The 23570-nt window shown below is 40.9% G+C and overlaps 1 protein-coding gene across 5 annotated transcripts in view; it reads right to left on the bottom strand.

Moving 5' to 3' along the window:
- The window catches only part of PLCB4 (phospholipase C beta 4), a 411772-nt gene extending 388612 nt beyond the window's left edge, over nucleotides 1-23160 (bottom strand). For 4 of the 5 annotated variants that reach the window (XM_082358981.1, XM_082358984.1, XM_082358982.1 and 1 more), the window contains exon 1: nucleotides 22960-23160. The gene's annotated coding sequence lies outside the window, so the exon portion shown is untranslated. Of the gene's footprint in view, nucleotides 1-22690; nucleotides 22836-22959 lie in introns of those variants that run through there. The other variant, XM_082358986.1, reaches the window with a different exon arrangement.
- Between the last annotated feature and the right edge of the window lie 410 nt (nucleotides 23161-23570).

The following is a 23570-nucleotide window of genomic DNA, read 5'->3' as shown; positions in this document are numbered from 1 at the left end:
ATATTCTAACAAACACCAGATATAATTTACCTTCCCCCCTGTGTTCTCAGAAGCTGCTTCTACTTCCAGTGGCTGTGATGCTCCAAATAACTGTCCAATAACAGGGTTATGTAATCATCGCTGACCTCATCAACAGCTCCCACTTGTCAAGAGGATCCCTCACACTAAAATGCCAACAAGCTTAAGGGCAGGCAGCCATCAGGAAAAGAGAGTAGTACTATCCCAATGATCAAGAAATGGAGGATCTTCTAACTTAAGACAGTCTTCAAAACATGTATGTCTCAACAAAGAAGGAAAGGGAATATTTAGAGGTCTGGCTAAACTAAACATCAGAAATGAAACATCTCTGAAAAACAGAAAACAAGAACAGGAGGGCACCTCTTGAGGGCTTGAAGGGTATCCTGGTTCAGAGGCCCCTACTTCGGGCTTCTACGGGGCCTCAGCAATGTACCTCCTGTGGAACGTAAAATTCTACAGTCATTTCTCTCTTAATTGTTGATGTCTCTTGATGGAACATAAAATCCTAGAGCTCAGGAAAGCTGGCGTGTAACAAGTACTGACAACCGCTGAATGAAGAAATGAGCAAAGCAACGTACAGATTCCTTTTCCAAGAGATTTTATGAAAAGCATGCAATCCCCAAAAAATAAAATCAAATCTGGGATCATGATTTTTCTAGAAATATAATGAGTTGTATGAACTGTTCAAGTGACCCAACATAACATATTTAATTCAAATGTCTACGAGAAGAAAAGAAAAGAAAGGGGGAAAGACCTACACTTAGGAAGAAACTATTTTAAGCCAGGTGATGTGTTAGGGACTTTACGTCCAGTATTTCATTAATCTCCACAACACACCCCCACATCCCAGTTAGTCACTAGGGTCTCCCCTTTCAGACCAGGACAAGTTCAGAGGGTGCTAGGGAGCTAAACCAGGGTCACATACACGCTAAAAGGCAGACCTGATATTCAAACCCAGGAATGTCAGCTCTCACTTTTCTGCTTCATCACGCTGACTCCTCACTTTGGTCTTTACTAAAATATTGTTTATAAACTGTATACGTTAGCTGATATAACATTCACGAGAACCTTCAGTTTATGGCCTCAAAATCATATATGCAGGGTAAGGGTCCACTGTAACCTCAAGAACAATTACTGTTTGCCCATGTCACTAATCAGACATGGTTTGGCATGACACATACACTAACCTCTAGCTCATTTGACAGCTGTAAGGAATTACAAAGGAGCTACATACCTACAGCATGTTTCCCCCCCCCAAAAAAAGTCACTGTGTACTTATATGACCTAGAAATGATGCAAAATAAACCTATGTGCCAAGGGCTTCAGTTTCTCTTAGAAATCAACAGCCCTCCCCGCCCCGTCCATGTATAGTAAACACACGCATGGCAGCTTGCATGTATGTGCCTTGGAGATGTCGGTGGGTGGGCTTACAATAAAACCCACGGCTTCTGTGCACACAAGATACCAGATCTATTGAAGCAGTTTAAAGTAAGAGACTCATTTGAACCAAATGGGGAAAAACTCCACTGTTGAGGAAAAAAAAAAAAAAAAGGATGTATTTTGCAACAGACTGCTAACACTTTTCATTGAATAAATAATACCTCTTCGAAACTGATGAAAATTTAGTGGAAATATTTATCCAGTAAACATCTTAATGAAATAAATTGTTATGACTCCGAAGAAACCTAATTTAACAACTTCATAAATTCTCATGGAGAAGAAATAGACTCACCACCCCTGAAACATTTGGTAATCATTTTGACACAATACGTGCACAGTCTGTGAGATATGCGCAAAGATGAAAAACATAACTGTATTAGCCTAATCACAAGCTTCTTTGCTCTGCTATTTCAGGTTAACTCTTCCACCAATTTTTAAACAATACAGAGTATTTTGCAAGTCACCATTTCTATCAGGACAGCTATCTAATATCCATTTTTTTTTAAACCTAAAAAATGTGTTAGGAGCCAAACTTACTGTGGGATGGTTCTTATGTGATAAAACATGTTTCCATTTTTTCCTCCCCCTTTTATTAGTTATCTATCATTTTCAAATGTTCCATACACAGATCTTTGGTGAAAAAAAAAATCATTAGTATAAGGACCTGGGGTCTTCTTCTAAATAATGACTGAATTATCTTTAGGAAGGTAAACTACTCTTTTTTTTTCAGCTAACCCATTTCAATACTTTCCCATGATAAAGAAAAAGTGTATTCTCAGTTAAATACCACTATTGCACACACAGTTTTTCCTCTACAAAATTATTTTTCAAAGTGTTCAATCTTCACCAAAGGCTAATCATTTTCAAAGACGGGCCTTATAATAAAAGAAACAGGGTAAAGATACTTTTACCCCTTTGCTTAAAGATGCTTAAAGTAGATCTCTGTACAAAACTTCTCCTTTTAAATCTCTTGCCCAAAACTCCAAGCTTTCTAGCAAATTGACTCCCTTCACAATTGCTTACTTTGCTTAAAGTACACCCAGAAAAATAGGCCAAAAGCATTCATATTCCCCCTTGCATTTGACCCCACCAGCAGCCAGACACTGCCCCATTTACAGAAAAAAAAAAATATCGAGGTTCACATTAAATTAACTGCCATAAGAAGTTCCAGAGCTTGAACTAAAAAAAGGCTTAAACATTAAAATACCTCTTTTCTTAGGCACCAGCTCACTTTCCTTACTTCTTTTTTTTTGCACCTTAAAGTAATTCATAACAACTGACTAAGGCTCAAAAATTTACATGAAAATCTACTCTACAAATAAAGTTTGAGAAGTTATATTTAGCAGATTTCTGATGATACTGGACACAATCTTGGTGCAGCTTCCTGGCCATGAAAGGGAATTCTTATTAGTCTTTAACAGAAAAATAATTGAGCTGATTAAATATAGATCAAAGGAAGTTCTGCCATGAAAAGGCCAATTTTATATAACTTGTGGAAAAAAATGTATCAATAAACAAGAAGCAATCTGGTGTTTCTCATTCTGGCCTATAATGGTTGTCTGTTTATGATTAGATTAAAAGCAAGCACTTTTGATGCCTTTTTTGTGTTCTTCAGTTATTCTCCAATATTTTTAGCATGATCATGTATTATTGTTACAAGCTCCAAAGTTACTTCTTTAATCTTAGACACTACTGATATATAATCTCCTTTTTATTCACATAAATCACTACTGTGAAATAAATAATGCAAGTTAATATATTTAGAAAATATATTGATAATTAATTTTATACCTTTAAAATAACTTCTTATCATATTGTCACCTATAGATTCTAGTACAAAACCATATTAAATGTTTTAAGGTTATTTTCTACTTCAAAATAAGCTAACTAATGAACTGATAAATACATTTTTATATTTATCTGTATCTGCTCCAAAAATTTAGAAAATTACCTGTTTCCTGTTCCAACCATTCTCCTTCAACTGTGCTATTTATTCTTTGCCAACTCTTAAAATCTATTTGGGGTGACCCCACCATATGTCAACTCTTTCTCTGACAGCTTTATCAGGACTATAAAAATATATATCTATGTTATATACATATGCTATATACATGTTATATACATATACAGTATATAAACATATACACTTATATACACATATTACATTTACATACATCTTTTATATATACATATATGTATAAATATATATATGAACTGCACGGTTTAAAGATTTCCACCAGAGAAGCCTGTCAACCCAGTTTCAGGTTTTAGCTACCTTAGCCAACCTGACCAACTAGTTTGATTGAGCTAACAATAGTTTTGATTTATTTTTTCCACTTAAGTGACCAACTGTTTAACCAAATTAGTAAAGAGCGTTGCAGATTAGAAACCTCATTCCTCTTATTATACTGGTCACCCTTACCTTCCCCAGAGACCAATAACCCCAAATCACCATGAGTCGATTCATTAAGCATTTATTTTGTACTTAGTATTTCTCATTACTGTGAAGGGAAAAGATTAGAGTGTGGTAGTTCACAAGTTCTAAACGTAACTGAAGGTATAACGCTTCTCTGTGTATCTTGCCAGTTAAGCCAATAATTTTAAATTCTTTTCAACAGAAGTTGGATGGAAAGTTTCCTATCATTTCAAATTTTCATCTAAAGTCTCAATGCTAAAGACAATAGGTGATGAGTTCTGGTCACAGGACCAGACCACAGGACTTGCTACACATGGTCAAACCAGTCCAGAGGTCACCCCCAGAGTCTATGTATGAGAACTTGCATTGCAGAAGTCACTTCTTCAAAGAAAATTCTCGGGAGCAGACAGTGGTTCCTTTTTTCCCTCTCGACCTGCTCAGATCAAGTGCCCAAAACAACCCTTATACCTTGGGGTTCTCTGCAATGAGGGAGGTTGATCATCTATTCCCTGGCTGGAAGCTTGCCTCAGTGCAGAAACTCACAGCCTGCTCGGTGGCACATGTGTGAGGATGGAGCCCTCAAGCCTGGCGGATGCTGCCTGCAATCGTAGGGCAAGGCAACAGAGCCTCAGAGAAAGCGGAACTGAGTTTGATGGTGCTAACATGTGAGTTTTCCTGTGGACCAAGTGGATCCCATGGAGGTAATGAGGTTTGAGTGATCCTGATAGGTCTCTACCCAAGTGGGCTGCCTAGACAGGCACTCAGGGATACTCCAGTGATACCACTGGAGGACAGGAGCTGCACGGCATAAGTGGTCACTCAGGAGCTGCACTGCCCACATCCAAAAATGGCATGGTAGAGATGGACCCTGCATAAGCTCTCCCAAGGACACATTAGACTGCATATGAGAAAGCACTGGCCATGAAAACAATAGCACCAGCTAACTGCAACAGCCTTGGCCCCTTTTCTGCCCCTGCCAACTCTGGAGGAGCCAGAGACAGTGGGCAGAAAGAAGTACAGAAGGAGAAATGACCCTTCTTCCTTGTTGATGATCATCACCAAGCTGGGGTTCAGGCCTGAGTATGGAAAAGGGGAGAAGCTATAAACTGGACAAGAAAATGGAAATTTTATTTACATTGTACTACATTTTCTAATATTTTACATTAGATTTTCCAACACTTTTAAAAGAAGAATAAAGCTATTTTCTGTTTGTGTCTTATTAAGAGTGACACATTCGACAAACCAGCTACACTAATAAGTATTCAACCTACTAAAGATTATTTTTCATAAAGTTAAAAGAGAAAGAAAAGTAAGACTATATAGAAAACCAAAATGTAAATTTAATATAACTCTTAAGACTTTAACTCAAGAATATAACCATATTAATAACAACTTTAAGTGTAAATGGAGGGGCTTCCCTGGTGGCACAGTAGTTAAGAATCTGCCTGCCAATTCAGGGGACACGGGTTTGAGTCCTGGTCCGGGTATATCCCACATGCCTTGGAGCAACTAAGCCCGTGCACCACAACTACTGAGCCTGTGCTCTAGAGCCCGCGAGCCACACTACTGAAGCTTGCATGCCACAACTACTGAAGCCCGGGCGCCTAGAGCCCGTGCTCCGCAACAAGAGAAGCCACTGCAATGAGAAGCCCGCGCACCATAACGAAGAGTAGTCCCCGCTCACCGCAACTAAAGAAAGCTCGCATACGGCAATGAAGACCCAAAGCAGCCATAAATAAATAAATAAATTTATAAAAAAATTAAAAATATATATAAATGGACTAAACATTCCATTCAAATGGCAAAGGTTGTCAGAATGGATAAAATAATAATAATAATAATAATAATAAAGCTAGAATCAACTATACATCAACTATGCACTCTCTGCAAAGAAACAGTTTAAACAGAAACACAGATAGATTAGAAAAAAAAAGTTATACCATGCATGCAAACACTGAGCATAAAACAGCTGAACCAGCTATATTAATATAAGACAGACTTCAACACAAGGGGGTATTACTAGAGACAAAGACTAACACTTCATGATGATAAAACAGTAAATCTGAAAGAATGGTACAAGAGATAAGAAAACTGAGACAGACGACTTGCTCAAGGTCACTTAGCTAAGAGAATGGTCACCCACAAGTCACTTCTCCCAATTTCTTTTTCAGAGTCTTTTTCATATAACCAGTGCCCCAAATCTGAGCTCATTTGACATGAAAGCAACCAGCCTACTTGGTCAAAACCATTAACTCATTAGCTACCCAGAAACAGCCTTAGTGGGGGGAGGGGGGAAGGGTAGAGGGGTGGGGGGGTGCCTGAGCTGGGTCTGGCTCCAGATTCAAGCACTGCAACTTGCTAGTTGTGTAGCCCTGAACAAATTACTTAAATGGGCCTCAGTCTCCTTATCTACAGAATGGGAATACCGTCACCTCTCTCACAGGATTTATGGAAAAGATGACGATGAGGAAGAAGAGGACAGTAACTTACCCAGCTAGTCAGTGACAAAGCTAGGACCCCACAATACACACTCACAACCATTTTGTTAAGCTGTCTCCCAGATGCGTTATGCCCAATTGTAAGTACCTGGTGGAAAGCGTGACCTTTACTAAGCACTTGAAAAATGTTGGTTCCCTTCCCAATACACTGATGCTATCTACACTTGAGAGTAAGTCTAGGAAGGTATTTTCTGTATGGGATCCTCAACTATAAAACACATTCTTTTCAATCTAGATAAAATGTGTTTCAGATAATCACTTTTTCTTCTGCCATGTTAGCTTTGCCTGACTCTGTAAGGTCATATTGTCTAAGTGAGTAAAGCAGACAGGGTAGAAATTTCAATGATAATTTTATTCATATCATTTTTTACACTACAAAATGAGTCATCCAATGGACACAATTTAACACATTACTCCAAAAAAAAAAACCAAAATGTTTAAACATATCATCTTGTTCAAAGAAGAAAGAGACATTCCTCCAGATGACCAGAGAGTCACAGCCTCAGGACTGTAAGGCCAACCTTCAGTTTGGTGAAAGATTATTCAGAAAAGGAACTCTTTCTCATGGGTAAGTCTGTACTGTATAAGGTGAATCCCTGTATATAATGTTCAAGAAACTTGACAACTTTCTGGATTATTTTTATTACATAATTGAGCATGTTATAGGAGTAGGCATTTACAATCACACTGGGCTTCATGTTTTCAGAGTCTAGGCAACTCTCCTAAACTCTCTTATAGTCAAGGTTATAGTCAAGGTCAACATATTTTCAACCCAGGAAAGTGGGTGTCAGCAAGGTAAACAGTTGCCCACAGTGCCGCCTCACAAACCACATGAAATTTAAAAGTAAGACAAAACTTGATAATTAATGTTAAAAAATGCATTGCTTGGCTACCAATTTTAGAAATAGCAGAATGCATACAAATCCAAAATAAGACGTACAAAACCATCAAATAAGGAAGAGAAGTGGAAAAACAGTATGCAGTCAATGTCCGCATCTTTCATACTAATTTTAGGAGACACTTAAGAGCCTACTGTGTGTTAGGTCCTGCACAAATCTAATTTTAAAATTGAGAATAATTATGAACACTTGAAAGCACCAAAGGGCTCAAAATTAGTTTATTCAAATAAATTCAAATGAATTCATGTGGTCACTGAAACTTAATGCACATAAATGAGTCAAGACATCATATTATCTTGACCCCATTCTATGTTGTAGCTATGTCAGGTTCTGGGTAGAGTATTTTAAACAAAATATTGAATATATCATATGTAAACTACGAAATTTCTGCATGATTTAAGAAAATAGCACTAGATACTGTTTAAAAAGTACCAAATCCAGCAAAATACTACATTACACTTACTGAAAGTTCACATAATTTATTCTCCACAAAAGAATATTAGAAAAGAAAAGCACCAACTACCTAAAGAGAAATTAAAATATTTCCTGGACTACTCAAAAGTTAAGTTAGAAGAAGCAAACCACTTTTATTTTGCTTAAAAAAACTTACCCCAGGACTGAGATTGATAGCAGAGAAATTCCATAATTACACATTACCTATCAAATTGTAAGTTAGGCAATGATTCAAGTTCCTAATTATGGAAAGTTTAACGTGAAAGGTTTCAACCCTAAGATACCTTAAAGAAGGATGGGAAATTCACAGAGGAAAAATAGATGATGGATAGATATATAGGTAAACAGACTAAAGGAAATACATGATTTATGTAATACTTTCCCGTAAAGAAACTGACTTATGAAAGTTCAGGGAAAGCAAACACCCTGTAAACTAAGCCAAGTCGAGACAAAAATCACCTTTTGAAATTAGGAATATATGTTCCAATACCAAAATTATTATTTTGAAATGATAAAAGAGCAGATGTGTTTTTTATCATTATTCTAATTTGATCATTCTGTTTTCCTAAATATTATCAAGTTCATTGTTTTAAATAATTTATTTAACAGACTATGTGAGGGCTAAACATTGTGCTAGGTGAATGAGGAAACAGAAATAGGCAACCTCAGCCTAAGGAAGCTCTGTGTGTGTGTGTACGCGCATGCGCGCGCATGTGTGTGTGTGCGCGTGCGCGTGCGTGTGTGTGCGTGTGTGTGTAGGGCTGGGACGCTGGAAGTTAAACAAGTAAACAGACAGAGCATAGTGCCATGAGTGCTATGGAGACAGCATTCATAAAAAAGAAAGAGTGGAATAATTCAAATCAGTTATATTATTTTGGTCTGTAATACTTTATTTGTTTGGTTTCTATATCAGTAGGACTGCTTTCAGCTGCATGTAAAAGAAACCCCACTGTATTCCTTTGCTAGGGCTGCCATAACAACAAAATACCAGACTAGGTGGATTAAACAACAGAAATTATTTTTTTAACAGTTCTGAAGGCTGGAGGTCTAAGATCGAGGGTTGTTTTCTGGGAACGTTCCTTGGCGTGAAGACAGCCACATCCTCACCGCGTCCTCACATGGCCTTCCCTCTGTAGGCATGCACACACCCCTGCCTTCTCTCCTGCGTCCTAACATCTCTGCTTATAAGGATACCAGTCAGATTGGATTAGGTCTAACAGCTTCATTTTAACCTTATTTATCTCTTTTAAGGCCTTATCTCCAAATACAGTCACATTCTGAGGTACTGAGGGGTAGGGCTTCAACCTATGAATTTTGGAGGGACACAGTTCAGTCCACAACAGCCGTCAAAGTGACTTAACCAAAGAGTCACTTACTTTCCTCAGTTAACAGGAAATTCATAGGGAAGTTGATCAGGGTTGATAAAGCCACTCAAGTAAGGCATCCAGAAACTGGACACCTCCATTTCCTGTCCTGCCAACCTCAGTGTATGGTTCTTACTGTCACAACCACAAGACAGCAGCTACAAGTGTCCAGGAAGGAAAGGAAAGAATCAGGAGGAAGAAGCCTATGTCTCCCTGGTCAGAACTGGGTGAGCCCTCCTGGCTGCAGGGAGGCCAAGGAGAGGAGTATTTTCAAGTGGACACATTGCTACCCTGAAACAAAAAAACAGCTCCATCAGAAAGAAGGGAGAGAGAACTGTGTCCCATGCACCTCACTGACTACAGATGTACCATGTAGACTTGGGTCTATACTACTGATCAACCTTGTGACCTTAAGTAAATGCTTTCATCATTCCGTTCTCTGAGTATGGAGGGGTGGGAATGGTACCCAGCCTGCAAAATCGCTGAGAGAATGAAATAGGGTTGCATGAATCAGAAAGCCCAGGGCACACTACCTAAGCCCTAATGGACCTGGGTCTGAGGCCTGGTCTTTAGGTGTCCTGGGGAGTCACAAGATTCTAAAATATCACAGAGCACCCAGTCAAGACTCAAAAACACCAAAGAACTGACTATTTCTTTACTGTGTGACTTTTCATGTATTCCAGTCCACAGCGTGGCCAGAGAGCCTGCAGTCTCTGAGTCTCGTGTGTGTGTGTGTGTGTGTGTGTGTGTGTGTGTGTGAACGCACACACGCGTTTGCTGGGGGGAAGGGGGGGACTTCCTTTCTGATGGTCTTACACCTTTCGTGAGGGTAGGAAGCACCGATTTACTAGTACTTGTGTTCCTTGCATCACATCCTTCCTCATCCTTTCGCAATCAAAAGGCTGCTTTCAGGAATTTCTCTTGAGATATTCTAGACCAGAAACCTATTTAGCAGTGAGGTATACCTTCCAGGGAATTTATGCCTTCATCTCTCCAACAAAGCTGGGAGAGCCTTACACGGAGGGGATGAAGAAGGAAAGGAAAGTTGTGCGTGTGTGGGTGTGTGAGAGATGACATACTTTAACTTCTGTAACAGGAGGTGTTTAGAAAATATTTAACATAGATCAAGAAACAGCAGTACAGTCCTTTAAAAATATGTCAATAATTACTAGTAGAAATAGCAAAAAAGTTGAAAGTGGTTCCCACTGGAGTTGGGGTGGGGGAACAGGACTGCAGACCAGGCAAGGGAGTGTAGTTTTTACTAAAGCCTTTTAGTATTAGTTGAATATTTAAAACTTACATGCAAATATTGGATACAAATCAGGTATACATTATAACTTTTCAAAATATATTGTACATATACTTCAATTAAAAAACTAAAAAAAAAAAAAAAAAAAAAAAAAAAAAAGCTGGGACGGCTTTGGTTTGATAAAAAGTGAAACTTTTCCAGGAGGTTTTTCAAACGCATTTGCTGCTCTGAATTGAGGAGTGGATTCCTTCTGGTTGTTAACCTTGATGTAAAACCTGTTGGTCTGTCATGTTTATAAATTCAAGCTGAGAAAATAAAAATTAACATGTGACAGAACGGTTCAAGAGAGCTTGGTTCAAGCAGAGTCACTTTCAGGACAGGTATTAATACCCAAATCATCTGTGATTTTAAATTTCCTCCTTTTCCTCTGATAGCTGTACAAAAAAATCTCTGTGTGTTACTTATGACAGATGGGAGAGGAACTTTACCCAGTTACTTTGAAATTCTTTCAAAGGGAATGAAAAATGGACAGAATGAGGCCAGACTTGAGATTCTCGGAGGGCCTCACAGGTCCAAAAAGGCTCTAAATAAAAGGAAATATTCATCTGTATTTCCACAAGGCTATCGTGAAAAAATTTTCCCAGCAGCTGCAATAACTAAACTGTCACCCTTCTACATGTTGTCTCCATTCAAATCTGAAAAGTCATATATCTAATAATTAACATACTTAGCCAGCACTTTTTCAACACAAAGCTAAAAGAAACTTGCTAAATCCCAAAACGATGCCAATTGTGAAAAAGGAACCTCATAAACGCTACTGACACCACAGGCTTGGGGAGGGGAGAAGGTGAAGACTGTCAAAGCCACACTTTTCATAAGATTCAAACCGATGTCCTGAATAATGAGTTCCCTCCTGATTTGGAAAAGATGCTCTCCTAAAAACAACATTCAGCAGAATATTTTCCTTCAATTAAGTAATAGCTCTCCTGCTTTCTCTCTTTCGCACTGGTTCGTTCACAGGTCATTTGGAAAATAAAATGCTACAAGAAAATAAATACAAAGCATTTTAGATTACCAAGAGTCCCACTTAATAAAAATAATCTGATTAAATAAATGTTTTTTCCTCTAAGTTTTCAGCCAAGTTTGAAATAAGAGAACTTCTCTGATTTGGGGTTTAACACACTGTAAGAAAATTAAGCATAACTTGATTAAAATCGAACCCATAAAATAGAAAAAAACTATATGAGAGTGTACTCACAAGGAATAAGTGATAAACTATCTTCAGGGAAGTGTCTCCTCTGGTTCTAGTATACTAAGAAATTGAAATATCCGAATCCCTGTTAGCAGAAATCATGAATATAGACTTTTCAAGTTACTGATCATCTTTCCAAAGGAATCGTTGTGGTACTTCTCAGCCACCAGTGTAAACAATAATGGAATACTTTTTACCCTCTGTAATAAGTCTGCAGATGACTTCAATTTATTAAACATGGCACCTCTTCTGCTTATTCATCAGATCGGTCTCCTAACTTGGCAATAATGTCAGTTCATTATTCATTCATTGAAGAGACGCTGAATTAGTCTCTAATATGCAGATTCTTCCCTTCCCCAAGAAAGTCATGCTGTGGCTAAAATTTGCAAACCATTCAACAGAAGAACTGAGGGCGGGCACCAACCTAGAGCTGAAATCAATGAAGGCTTTGTGGGAAAGATGGCAACTGTGCGAGGTGTGTAAGGGCCTGTAGGATTCGCCAGTTGAAGAAGGGGGTTTAGTGCAAAGTCAGCACAAGCACTGTGGCCACAGACTTTATGTTCCTGGGATTTTAATATAGTTCAGTATTGTTGACCCAAACAAAGGTGTTAAAACTTCACTGCAGAGGTTTAGCCATGGATGGTTTGTATTTGGCAAATTAGGGGAATAAAGTTAAGTCCTGAAAGCAACAGGGCACTGTAAAAGCATTTTAGAGGTAATGCTATAATAAGATTTGCTGTGTGCAAATGAATTTAGCTGAGTATAGAGAGTGGAGTAAAGGGGTAAAAATGTAAACTTATAAAGTAGTTGTTTATTTGTCTCTCTCCTCCAGGGAACTGCAAACCCCTGAGGGCAGGAGCTGCAGCTTGCTCACTGTTACAGTACCTGCTACTCACTTAATAGCTAATAGAAAACATGAAAGATTGAATGAATGAGAGAGAAGGCAATAGGAAATTGATTGAAAGGTTATTGGAACAACCAAGGCATGAAAGCTGAGGACAGAAACTTAGGCAGCATCAATAAGAGTGGAGGAATGGACAGAAATGCAAGATATTAATGGTAAACTCAAACAATTGGTGACTGTTGGATTCACGAAGATTTAGAACCTAAGATGAGACATAGATCTGGAGTGAAGTTGAGGACTTCTGTTTTGGGCACACTGATTTGAAAGTAGCCGTTAAGACTTCAATGTCAAGATCTCCAGCAGACAACGGGATATAATTGAAGCTCAGACAAGTCAGGGATATGGGAGTCATCAGTGAATAAGTGGTTGTAAAAAAGGTAGAAGTGGGTGAGTTGTCTTGTACTGAAAGAATCTGTACCATAAGAAGAGTCGAGAGCAATGCAGAGACCTCCAGAGAATACCATTTTAAGGGCTGGGTGGTGGAAGAGGTGCTCAAGAAGGCCTGCCTCTGATATATGAAAACAGTATCGAATGGCCAAGCAAGGCCTAGGAATCAGGAACTTCAGGAATCTACAAGGGTAACAGCAAAAATGAATTCATCTAGTGCAATTCCTTCAGAGTGAAGGGATGCGACTTCCCCAGTCACCAACTTGGGGAATTTGCACAGCAGCAGTTGTTAAAAGTGTCTTGGTTTTTTGTATCATAAAATGTGGAGAGAAGAAGAGATGAATTCTGTCATTCCTTCCAGCAGTCTGACTTTATGATTCTAACCAATTCATTGCTTGTTCATTCAGGACAAGTACACAAACTAAACAGAGTCCAGAGCCCAGAGTCTTCACCTTTTCAAACAACGGCACCAAGAAAACAAGGGAACAGATGAGCCTGAAATCTCAGAGTCTTACTGTCATGCTGAACAAATGGGAAAATACAGCTTGTTCATTTCTCCTCGCTGATGCTAATGATTCAGTTACATTGACTTCTTTGAAGGAAAATTACTGTTAATAACCTTAATTTCCTCCTCATCTCTTTCCCCAGGTACCTGACATTTTAGATAAAATGTTTTCATAAAATATTAAAAGCAGAGGAATTATATCCTAGGTATCTAACTCCATGTTGTTTATGGACTTTATGAATCCCTTCTGTCTCTTCTTTCTAGAGCCTACACTTTTGGTTCTTCAGGTAAATACATAAAGTTTCCCATTCTGTTCATTTCCCAAGAAGCACAATCCATTCCAAGTGAACTAAAAAAAAAAAAAAATTTTAAGTGTTACTCTAAGGCCCACCACAAATCTTAGTGATATCAGCCATGTGACGTTATGGGACATTTCCCGACTTCCATTTAAATTTAGTCCTTGTGGCTACAGTTTTCTTTTCTTTGGCCACAAAACCAGACCACAGGCTTCCCAGCCTGGCCTGACCCACGCACACCTCTGCTCTAGAACAGCAGGCATGTAGAGCATGCAGTTTGCCAGCCCAGACCCATTCACCATCCTTGTTCACCCCTGCCTCTTCGCTTCTGCCCTCTAGTTTCTAGCTGAATCAGCTAATGGAAGGCACCAGCCAGAGTCTGGGGGACAAGAGGAGAGTGATGTAGGCATATTTATGCCCCCGCCGTCTTCTCGCAGGGACATTACAGGTTGACTGTGTCCCTCTACAACAGGACACATCTCTTGTAGGACAGCTTTTCTTGCCCCTTTACTTAGAGTAGGAAAGCTCCCCATCGTTGCTAAGTCCGTCTTCAGTCCTCACCCTGGTCGTGGTTTTGTTCCCTACACCTGCCCATACCTCCTAAAGGGTCTCCTTATGAAGCCTTCTTCAAAGGACTCAGTCTACACCCACCATCTGTTCCCCGGCAGGCCCTGAATGACACAAGATTAAAGAGTGACCAGGTGGGGCCCTCCACTGAGGTTTTCACAGATATTATCAAAGGAAATTGTCTGTAAATTGTAAAACGCTATAACATTTCCATGAACAAAACCTAGTACAGACTTTCCTGAATATGCAAGGTTTTAATGCCAAGGAAACATGACTGAATCCTACCATATTTCTACAATTCACTGTGTGTTATAAAAATAAACACGCAGAAAGCATACAATCAGAATCCAAATATCATTGCCAACCTCGCCAGAATTTTTCTTAAAAATGGGTATCTGGAGAAACAGATGAAAGAACTGAATCCATCTTTGAAAACAGAAACAATATTTCATTTCCTGCTATTTATCCACATCCAGATTTACTAACTCTGATAATATGATACTTTAGGGTGATTCCAAGTCTTTCAAGGGATGTCATAAAATTCTAAAAATAAACTAACAATTCACTTCATATTATTGAAAACAACTATAATTACTGAAGTTAACTTCTGAAAGAAGTTGAGAATCAGTGACCTAGATTTTCTGTATTTTTCCTAATGTCTCTAAATGAAAATACAGTGTAGTTTCTAATTTATACAGCCCTTTGTCTATATATCACTTCTAAATAGCATGGAAATTAACTTCAGGTATCTATTAAATAATAAAACTCAATAAAATAAATTTATCTCTGAATCTTCTAATTCTCAAAGTAGAAAGCAGAAGGTAAAAGAGATTCTTAAATAATTAAGTACTTGAAAGTCTAAAGCTATAAATACACCTGGATAGAATTTTTAGCAATGAAATTAATTTGATTTTCCCAGGGCAATATCAACCTCTGTTGTCTGTGCAGAACCTCACTTTTTTGACCATATATTCAAGGGTGTTTATGACATGTCCCTGGTCTGAGGAATTTAGAGTTTCACAGCTAACCAAATTGATCAGAATATAGATTTTCAACTCGGATTCTACTCAATATCTCTTTACTAACAACTTTTTTAATTGGCCTATTAATTGGTAAATTCTTTTTGATTAAGTATTGTATTTTAAAGGAATTTTAAGGACATAGACTATTTCTAAAGTCATTTCCTGGTGTACTGTATATAACTGAGATCCGACTGAACTAGTAAAGCAATGAAACAATGTGGGGCATGCTTCAATTACAGACCATATTCATAATTTGAGGTTCCACGAGATAGAAATTCCATGCGGACCTTTGTTAAAGGTAATGTGGCAGTGCTCCCTCAAAATGTAAAATGTGCATACCTTTTTGACCAAATAGTTCTATTTCTAGGAATTTATCTACAAGAAATTCTCACACATGTGCATGAAGACATAGGTACAAAGATCTTCCGTCTTTCAGTTTGCAACAGTGATAACAGGAGAATGGTTAAAATAAAACATGGTACACCCATAGTTTATTTATGGTACTACTAGAGTTTACGTAATGTTAGAAAGAAAAATATAACTAGTATATGGACATGGAAAGATCACCACAACATACACTTAAGTGGCAAGTAAGCAAGTTGCAGAAAAACATACACAGTACGATCCAGTTTATGTAGTAAGAAAAAGGCATGTATATGTACTTATATATGTAAACGCATAGAAAAAGGAGAGGAGAGAGGTGCTCTAAACTGTTGCCAATGGTTATATCCGGGTATGGGTGTAGGTGGGAAAGGTTGTTTTACATTTTGTTTCTGTGCTTCTGCATTATCACTGCAATTGGAACGTATTAATGTATCACATCCATCATTTTAAAAACCAATGAAAACAAAAAATTAATAGAAATTCTAGAGGGGGCTCTGGCGATTTATCCAATGATAGTGCATCAGCAGACATCCTATCTCAAAAGACTTCAGTTTCGTTTGATCCACTGGGATTCCTCCTTTAAGAGCCAAAAGGAAAATGAGGGCTGTTAAGTAGATTGCACGTTGAAACACTGACCTGCAGAAACAGATCTACATTCTGTATGTCCAGGACAAATCCAGCAACTACGAAATAGCAGGGGGGACATTTTGTCACTGGTTAGAGTTCAGATCAGTGATGTACACAAGAGACCCTCCACGTCCCCATAAATGGAGTCACGCATTTCTCCACACTTAGGTGGTCTTATTTCAAAGAAGCCTGCAAAATAGGAGAGAAAGCCCTGGCCTTCCTCCTTCAACTCTGCAGACTTGCTAACATCTTAGAAAAATGAGGGAGGGGAAAAACAGGCAGAAATTCAGACTCTGAAACTAATGTCCACTGGAAACAAATGGCCATAACCACCTTTGTAAGAAATTTAACAGGGGGTAAAAAAGAAAAGCATGAATAAAGAAGCCACCATGCTTACTTAATCAAGACAACACTAGTTCACAAGGTTTCCAAGCACTTACAGTTGACAAAAGCTCAAAGTGGGAGCTCATGAGCCGAATATGTTCCACAAACGTGTTTTGTTAGGCCAGCCCATGGGCTGACATGTTTGTTTCTACTGTAATTATTTCTAAAGTTTTTGCAATGATATCTCACGCTTTAAAGAAATCTGTATTTCATGCTTCTCTTGAAAATGGAGAGGTGTTGGCAACCCTGAGCCCCACGCCCACCTGGCAGAAATCTAATAGACCTGCCCCCCAGGAAGGGTCAGGGCAGAGCTCCCGATGCACACGGCCTCCCCATCCCCTAAGGGGGCTGACACCTGGGCAGCCCCATGATGCTTACCTGGCCCTCAGAGGAATCAGAGTGGGTCACACCTGATTGAAGCCATGAGGACCCTCACCCAGGAAGAGCTGGCCCTTCAGAAAACTAAATTAGTTGTTAGGCTACCCTGGAGCAGCATTTAGTAACCTCCCTCTCAGACTTCTGGCCCATGTATCTGCAGAAACAAAAGCATCTAGGATTAGATAAGGGCACGTGGCTTTATCTTCAACTTCCCATTTCAATTCCGTGGTCAAGGCCGGGTTGCCAGAAGCTTCTCTGTCATACCTCAGCCCCGTCACTTAAAATAATGGTCTCAAAAGTTTTCACTGTAGCAAACCTCTTGGCAGCATGTACCTGAGTGGCAGGTAACACAGCACAGTGGTTAGAAGTTGGAGTTCTGGTGTCAGCCTACATGGGTTTGACTTCCCATCTCTAACTTTCACTCCCTGAAGAGAATAACTTCACCTTTCCCAGCCTTAGTTTCCCCATATGTAAAATGGAGATACTATTAGGAACCGCCAAGAAAAGCTATAGGGAGAGTTAAATAAGGTGGCACATTTTAAGTGCTTAACCAACATCTGTGGTTTTGTTACTGTTGTTGCCATCAGCGTGCCCGCGGAAGCCCGTGGGGAAACAGGAGTCACGACACCTCCCCGTAAACATCACAGATCCCCAAATTATTCTGGCAGATGCCCCTCTCCTTCCAGGTCTAACTGGCTTCATATGGTCTTCTTTCAAAGCCTGGCTGGGAGACACAGACGCCCTGGGGATAGCTTCTGGCTCACTGAGTTCTTCGAAACCCCCCAGTCACAGAACTTCTAGGCAGTTAGGGCTGAGTTAACATGAGGCCCCTCTGTCCAACTGCAGTCACAGAGTCAGGCAAGTCCAGAGGAAGATCTGGCATTCACAGTGGCCCTAAAAGGTAACTAGAACTTCTGTGCTAGTAGAGGGGCAGGGCAAGTGTCCCTTATTAAAAGTTTTATAGGAATTGGCACAGCCTGCTTTGTATGGATAGGCCACTGGCCTTTGCCCCCTATGGAGGAGGAGAACAAGGGGGTGAATAGTCATACTAGTAACCAAGAGCATTTGTAGCAATAGCAGCAGTAACACAACAGCTGGCATCATTCACACTACACTGCAGGGCACTTTTGCCTTATAGGGTTATCCTCCTCATTTACAGATGGGGCAACGGACACTCAAGAGCCACACACTAACACATGACATAGTCAGGATTCAAGCTTGGGTCCGCCTGATTCCAATACCCGAAGGCCACAGCAACTTTACACTGTTGAAAGCAAACCCCAATTTACCGCTCCCTGCCGCCACCAGCTGCCTCCAAGAGGAAGCATCTCGAGAGCAGTGGTCCTTTAACTTGAGTGGGTCGCAGACCCCCTTTCAATGTGATGAATCCTACAGACCCTTCTCAGCAAAATATTTTGAAATGTATAAAGTTAAGTCCAGAAGAAACCAATTATATTGAAATATACTTACCAAAAAAAAAAAGTTTAAGGCACACATAGTAATGTACGTGCTTCTTTTTTCAACCCATTAAATGCCGAGACTCATCAGTGACTCTAATACCTGCCCTAATTGTCATTTGGAAGTAAGTGAAAATAAAGATGTATTTGCCAGCTAGATGGACCTACCAAATGCCATCATTAGGCCATTAGAGGGTGGTCCTGAGGTGAAGAGCTCCTTTCCTGGGGAAGACAGCAAAGATGTCAAGCGTAAATCTAGTGGTCTGTGCTCTCTTCTCTCTGGACAAGCTGCTTATAATTAGTTCCTTCAAGTTACTGCCTTCCTCCTGTTCTGAGGAAATGGCTACTTCATTCATATCAGGGAGCCAACCACCTCCTCTAATTGTTCAGGAGGAGAAGAGTGCCATAAGAAGGGCACTGTATCTTAAAGCAATGATTTGACTGCCCCCAGGGTGGCTCGGTGGCCAGAGGTGGAATTTCCCAGCCCTCTGAACACCAAAGGATTAGGGGACAAGGGCCCTAAAGGAGACTCCTGGTCAAGGGGATAAGATAACACTATCTTGCAGTCACATGGTATGCGACCTTCTCACTGAAGGTTTTCTAGGTAGTAGGCAAAGGGGTGTGCAGAGAAAAACCGTCTTCTGATTTGTGTCCCTTTCATCTATTTTTGATTCCACAAAGAAAAGGAAAGTAGACGGAGTTCACACAGAGAAAACAAAACCTCTGCTGGCCTTTCATCCTCTTGAACATAAGGATCTCCCAGTGACTCTGGGGTAATTTTTAAAAGCAGGCTTCATGCCAGTAAGGACAATGCAAACTTCTCACTCATCTATTTGGTGATGCATTTTCACCCAGCTCTCCTTCCCCGGGGGTGAAGTAAACCCATTTATAAATCTGGTGAGCTAAAGAGTCCCAGCCTATGAATGCGCAAAAACTTATCTCTTTCTAAGGCATAACTAGATAAGTAATATTACACCTTGAGGAAGTATTTCTACTTCCAAGGAGGAGGCTTGATCAAAAGAAAAACTATGAAACAGAAAAGCAAATATTGAGGAATGAAAGAATGACCTACACAGGGTTATTATAGTTCCTAAATATTACAGAGAAATAGAAAAGTGCAGAATGGACAGTACTGAGAATTACTGAGTGTCCTCACAGATAGTAAAACCACAGAAACTCAGCGATGAAGAGCTGCATTGATTTCCTGATAGGTGGGTAAGTCTTTTTGGCAGGCACTAATAAGACCCACAAGTTCACATTACATGGTGAACAGCAACTATTTTAGAAACTTCAGTCTGGACATGAAATATACTAACTGTGATCATTAAAGCGTCTCCATTAGTCCTTGACCTCATTCTGCATATCAAACACATGAGTTCTTGGTTTTGCAGGACTCACTGTGATAGATGGCTTATTAAAGACCTGGGTCCTTCGTGCTAATAAACACGCTGTTTCATCCTTACTTTACGAGTGGTCAAAAACGACGAAAATTCAGTCACGGTCTGCAAAATAACTTTAAGTTTCAAAGAATATTTTTACCTCCCCCAAAATACTTGAGCTCACTATTAAAGACATTTGTGGAGAACATAAGAAATACATAACCTTTCTTTCCTGTGACTATATTACATAAGGGCTGTGATCCACAAAGATCAAATTTATTCTCAACACAAGGTTTTTAAAGTAAAAAATAAACTCGGCAGCTAATTACTAATGTATTTTTAAAAAAATAATCCACAGAAATAATTGATAGAATGAAGGAATTAGATAATTTAAGTTTGCCAGCTACATCTGAAAGTTTGGGGAAAGAAATGCAGACACAAAATCCAGAAGCAGACTTATCTATCACATCTTTTCACGAATTGGCATGCCATCTGATGGGTTCAAGGAAAACAACACAAGAGCACTAAAGCTCAATTTTACCTCAATTTTAACTTGGAAGATGGGTTATGGCTGAATATTAGGCAAGCCTTAGACATCATTTCAATTCTTAACAAATCAAACCCCAAAGTGAATTTACTAGTATCCTAGGAAAATACCATGTTCATTTGGATTGCCAAATATAACTGTCCCACGTTGCCAAAATCAGCAGTACGCATTAATCTAAAGATGTTGGATTTGTTCTTAAGAAAGACAAAATAGCAGGGCCAAAAGCACTGGCTAAGTCTCTGCTGGGGATGAAATATTTCAAAGAGGTGATACAGATTTAAAAATCCATTTCTGCAAAACCATTCTGGTAACCCTTAACACTTTTTAAACTTCCCTATTTCACTATCTCATTAGGCAAAAACACACCTCCTCAAGATTCCAGGGCGTAGAAGTAGTTTAACATCAATCACATTTTTCAGGCACACCAATTTTAAACTTGCAAAAGAGTATTTTAGAACAAATCTCTCTGTGTGGGTGTACATTTGTAAAATAAAGGTAGCATTATCCCAACACATATCAATGTGTACCCAGTGATCAAATGGAGTCTTAGAAATTCTGTTTTGACAGTTACGTGTAGAATAGCATTTTCACCAGCGATTAATTCAGAGCTAGGTAGTGATATCAAAGCTAAATCAAAACTAAGTTGGGATGGTTGAATAATATTATAGTTGGAGGAAAGTGTAATCAGTAATCTAATATGGGCTACCGTAGATGTGTTATAATAAGTTACACTCAAAGGGTTACTAGTTATGGCAGCAAAGTCTCCTGTTCATAAAAATGCCAATAAAAAATGTTATTCTCCTTAAATAGTGAATTTTTATGAAAACAGGTGTTCTTTCAAGATGGCCATCATTTATTAAACTTCAAAAGGAAGATGACATAATAGATAAAAACACCAGCTGAAAAATATGCAAGACTGTCCTATCAAAACACAGTACTCTAGATTACATAACACGGATAAGGGCAGATTAAATCACATGCCCCTGCCCAGCTAAATTTTTATTCTTCTGCATGATTCTAATAACTTAGGCCACTGAAGTTTGAAGAACACAAAATATTGGGTTCTTGGTTCAAGCATGTATTTTTGAAACCAAGAGTTTTGAAAAAACAAAAAGGATAAAGTTAAAAGTTTACACACACACACACACACACACACACGTGTTTTTTTCTGAAGAATACAGTTCCTCAGACACCTTATTAACCTTGTAGATAGACTGCACAGATAAAGTCACTAGTTGCTTTTACTGGTCAGTCTACTTTATGAACCTGATTTCTCTTCAAAGGGGAAATAACTCTATTTTAGATGTTATATAGCTAAAGTTTGAATGACGTTATTGCCAACGAAACAGAATTATTAAACAGCTATCTCCACACACTCATAACTTAATTTACAGGCCACCACGTATCACATTTACGGTAAAAATGGTGACCTTCCATGGACGTTTTGGCCAGAATTAAATTTCAAACATGTGCTTTAGAACAATAGGTAGAATCACCTAAAGAGTCATAAAGAAAAAAAAAAGTCAGAGGGTCATCTCCCAAACACATGCACATTTATGAAACTATAATGTGCATTTGCATTTTTCTCTAGAAAAAAAATGCTACTTTTATGATTCTAGATAAAGTTGCACTGAGACACACTGGGAAATTGAAGAACTCCGTATTTCCATACTTCTGTAACAGTACTGCCTACAAAGTCTACAGTCAGAAGTATTGTACTATGTAGACAGGGTCTAATTAGTTAAGGAAAAGGCAACTTCAAAATTCTGAAAATAAGACAACCTTTAGTCTCCATCATTTGTATGCTCTTAGGAGGCTGGAACACTGCCCCCAAAGAGTGCCGGCCTGTCAGTGTTGTCTTAAGTGGAAATGGTCAATCATTTCTATTATTTCCCCAAAAGAGGTAAGAAGAGTCACACGCATACACATTTACATGCGTTGCACGGTGCCAACTACTTCCAACCAAAATAATCATATTCACGTCGAGCCGAGCTATTTCTAGCCAGAAGCGGCGAACGTCTGGACTGAGTCTAAGGAAACCCAGCGGGCGATGACTACAGGGGAAGGGGGTGGCGGCGGGGACCCCCGCCTCCCACGCGCGCCGGGCGCCTGGCACCGGCACCTGCACCGGCTCCGGGGCTGGGCATCTGGGTGCGCGCGCGCGCGGGCGCGCGTCCGGGACGCACCCGCCGGGAGCAAACAAGCCCAGCGGGCCCGGGCGGGCCGGAGCATCCTCGGGCGGGACCCGGAAAGCCTTCTCCTACCTGTCACTTTGCCTGGAGCTGCTGCCGCGGATGCGGCCACGGCCGCCGCCTGGAGACCCAGTGGGTGCGCGCGCGACTGTGCGCGCGCGTGTGTGTGTGTGAGCTCTTGTTTGCGGTGCGGCTCACTAACTGCTCCCGGCGCCACCAACCCCCTCCCCCCAAGAAAGCGCCGGCCGCCGAGCCCCCTCCTGGCGCGCGGACCCGCCCCCCGCCCCGCCCCCGCCCCGCCCCCGCCCCTGCCCCTTGCCTCCAGGGCGCTAGGTTCTCACCTCAGCCCCCGGCGGGGGTCTCCGCGGGCGCGTCTTGGACAAGCAGCGGGGCACCGCCGGCCCGCTGCGCCCGCCCGCCCGCCGGGCTCGGCGTGTCCCGGCTCCGGGCCTCGCGGCCGGCCGCTCCCTCCTTCCCAGCCCCCGAGTCTCCCTCCTCGTTCTCGCCTCCCGGCTCTGGAGCCCGAGCTGTCGCCTCGCAGCCCCAACCTGCCCGGGCTACGGAGCATGCCCAGTGCGGCGCGCCCGGCCGGGCTGGGGGTGGGCAGGGGCCGGGCCGGCCGCGAGCCAGCGTGGCGGGGAGGGGGCGCCAGGGGTGGCGGCCGGGCTGTGTGGAGGGCTGCGCCGGGAAATGGTAGGTGGGGCGCCCGGGGAAGCCGCCCCGCAGCGCGCTCCTCGGGGGTCTCTCCGGCCGCCCCCTGGGGTCCCGGCGCCCCCGCGCGTGGCTCGCGCCTGGGGTCGGAGGACGCACAGCGTGGCGCCTCGCGAGCAGCACCTGTAAGGGGTGGGGGACACCCCCCCTCCGATGCGAGACGCTCAGCCGGCTGTGGGCCCTGGGGCGAGGGTGGGGGATAAAGAGTGGAGAGGGGTCAGGACTGGCGAAAGCTGACAAC

The sequence above is a fragment of the Balaenoptera borealis genome, assembly GCF_965194805.1.
Source record: "Balaenoptera borealis genome assembly, chromosome: 16".
Lineage (NCBI taxonomy): Eukaryota > Metazoa > Chordata > Mammalia > Artiodactyla > Balaenopteridae > Balaenoptera > Balaenoptera borealis.
The sequence above is the reverse complement of the archived record's forward strand: the minus strand, read 5'-3'. Positions and strand labels throughout refer to the sequence as shown.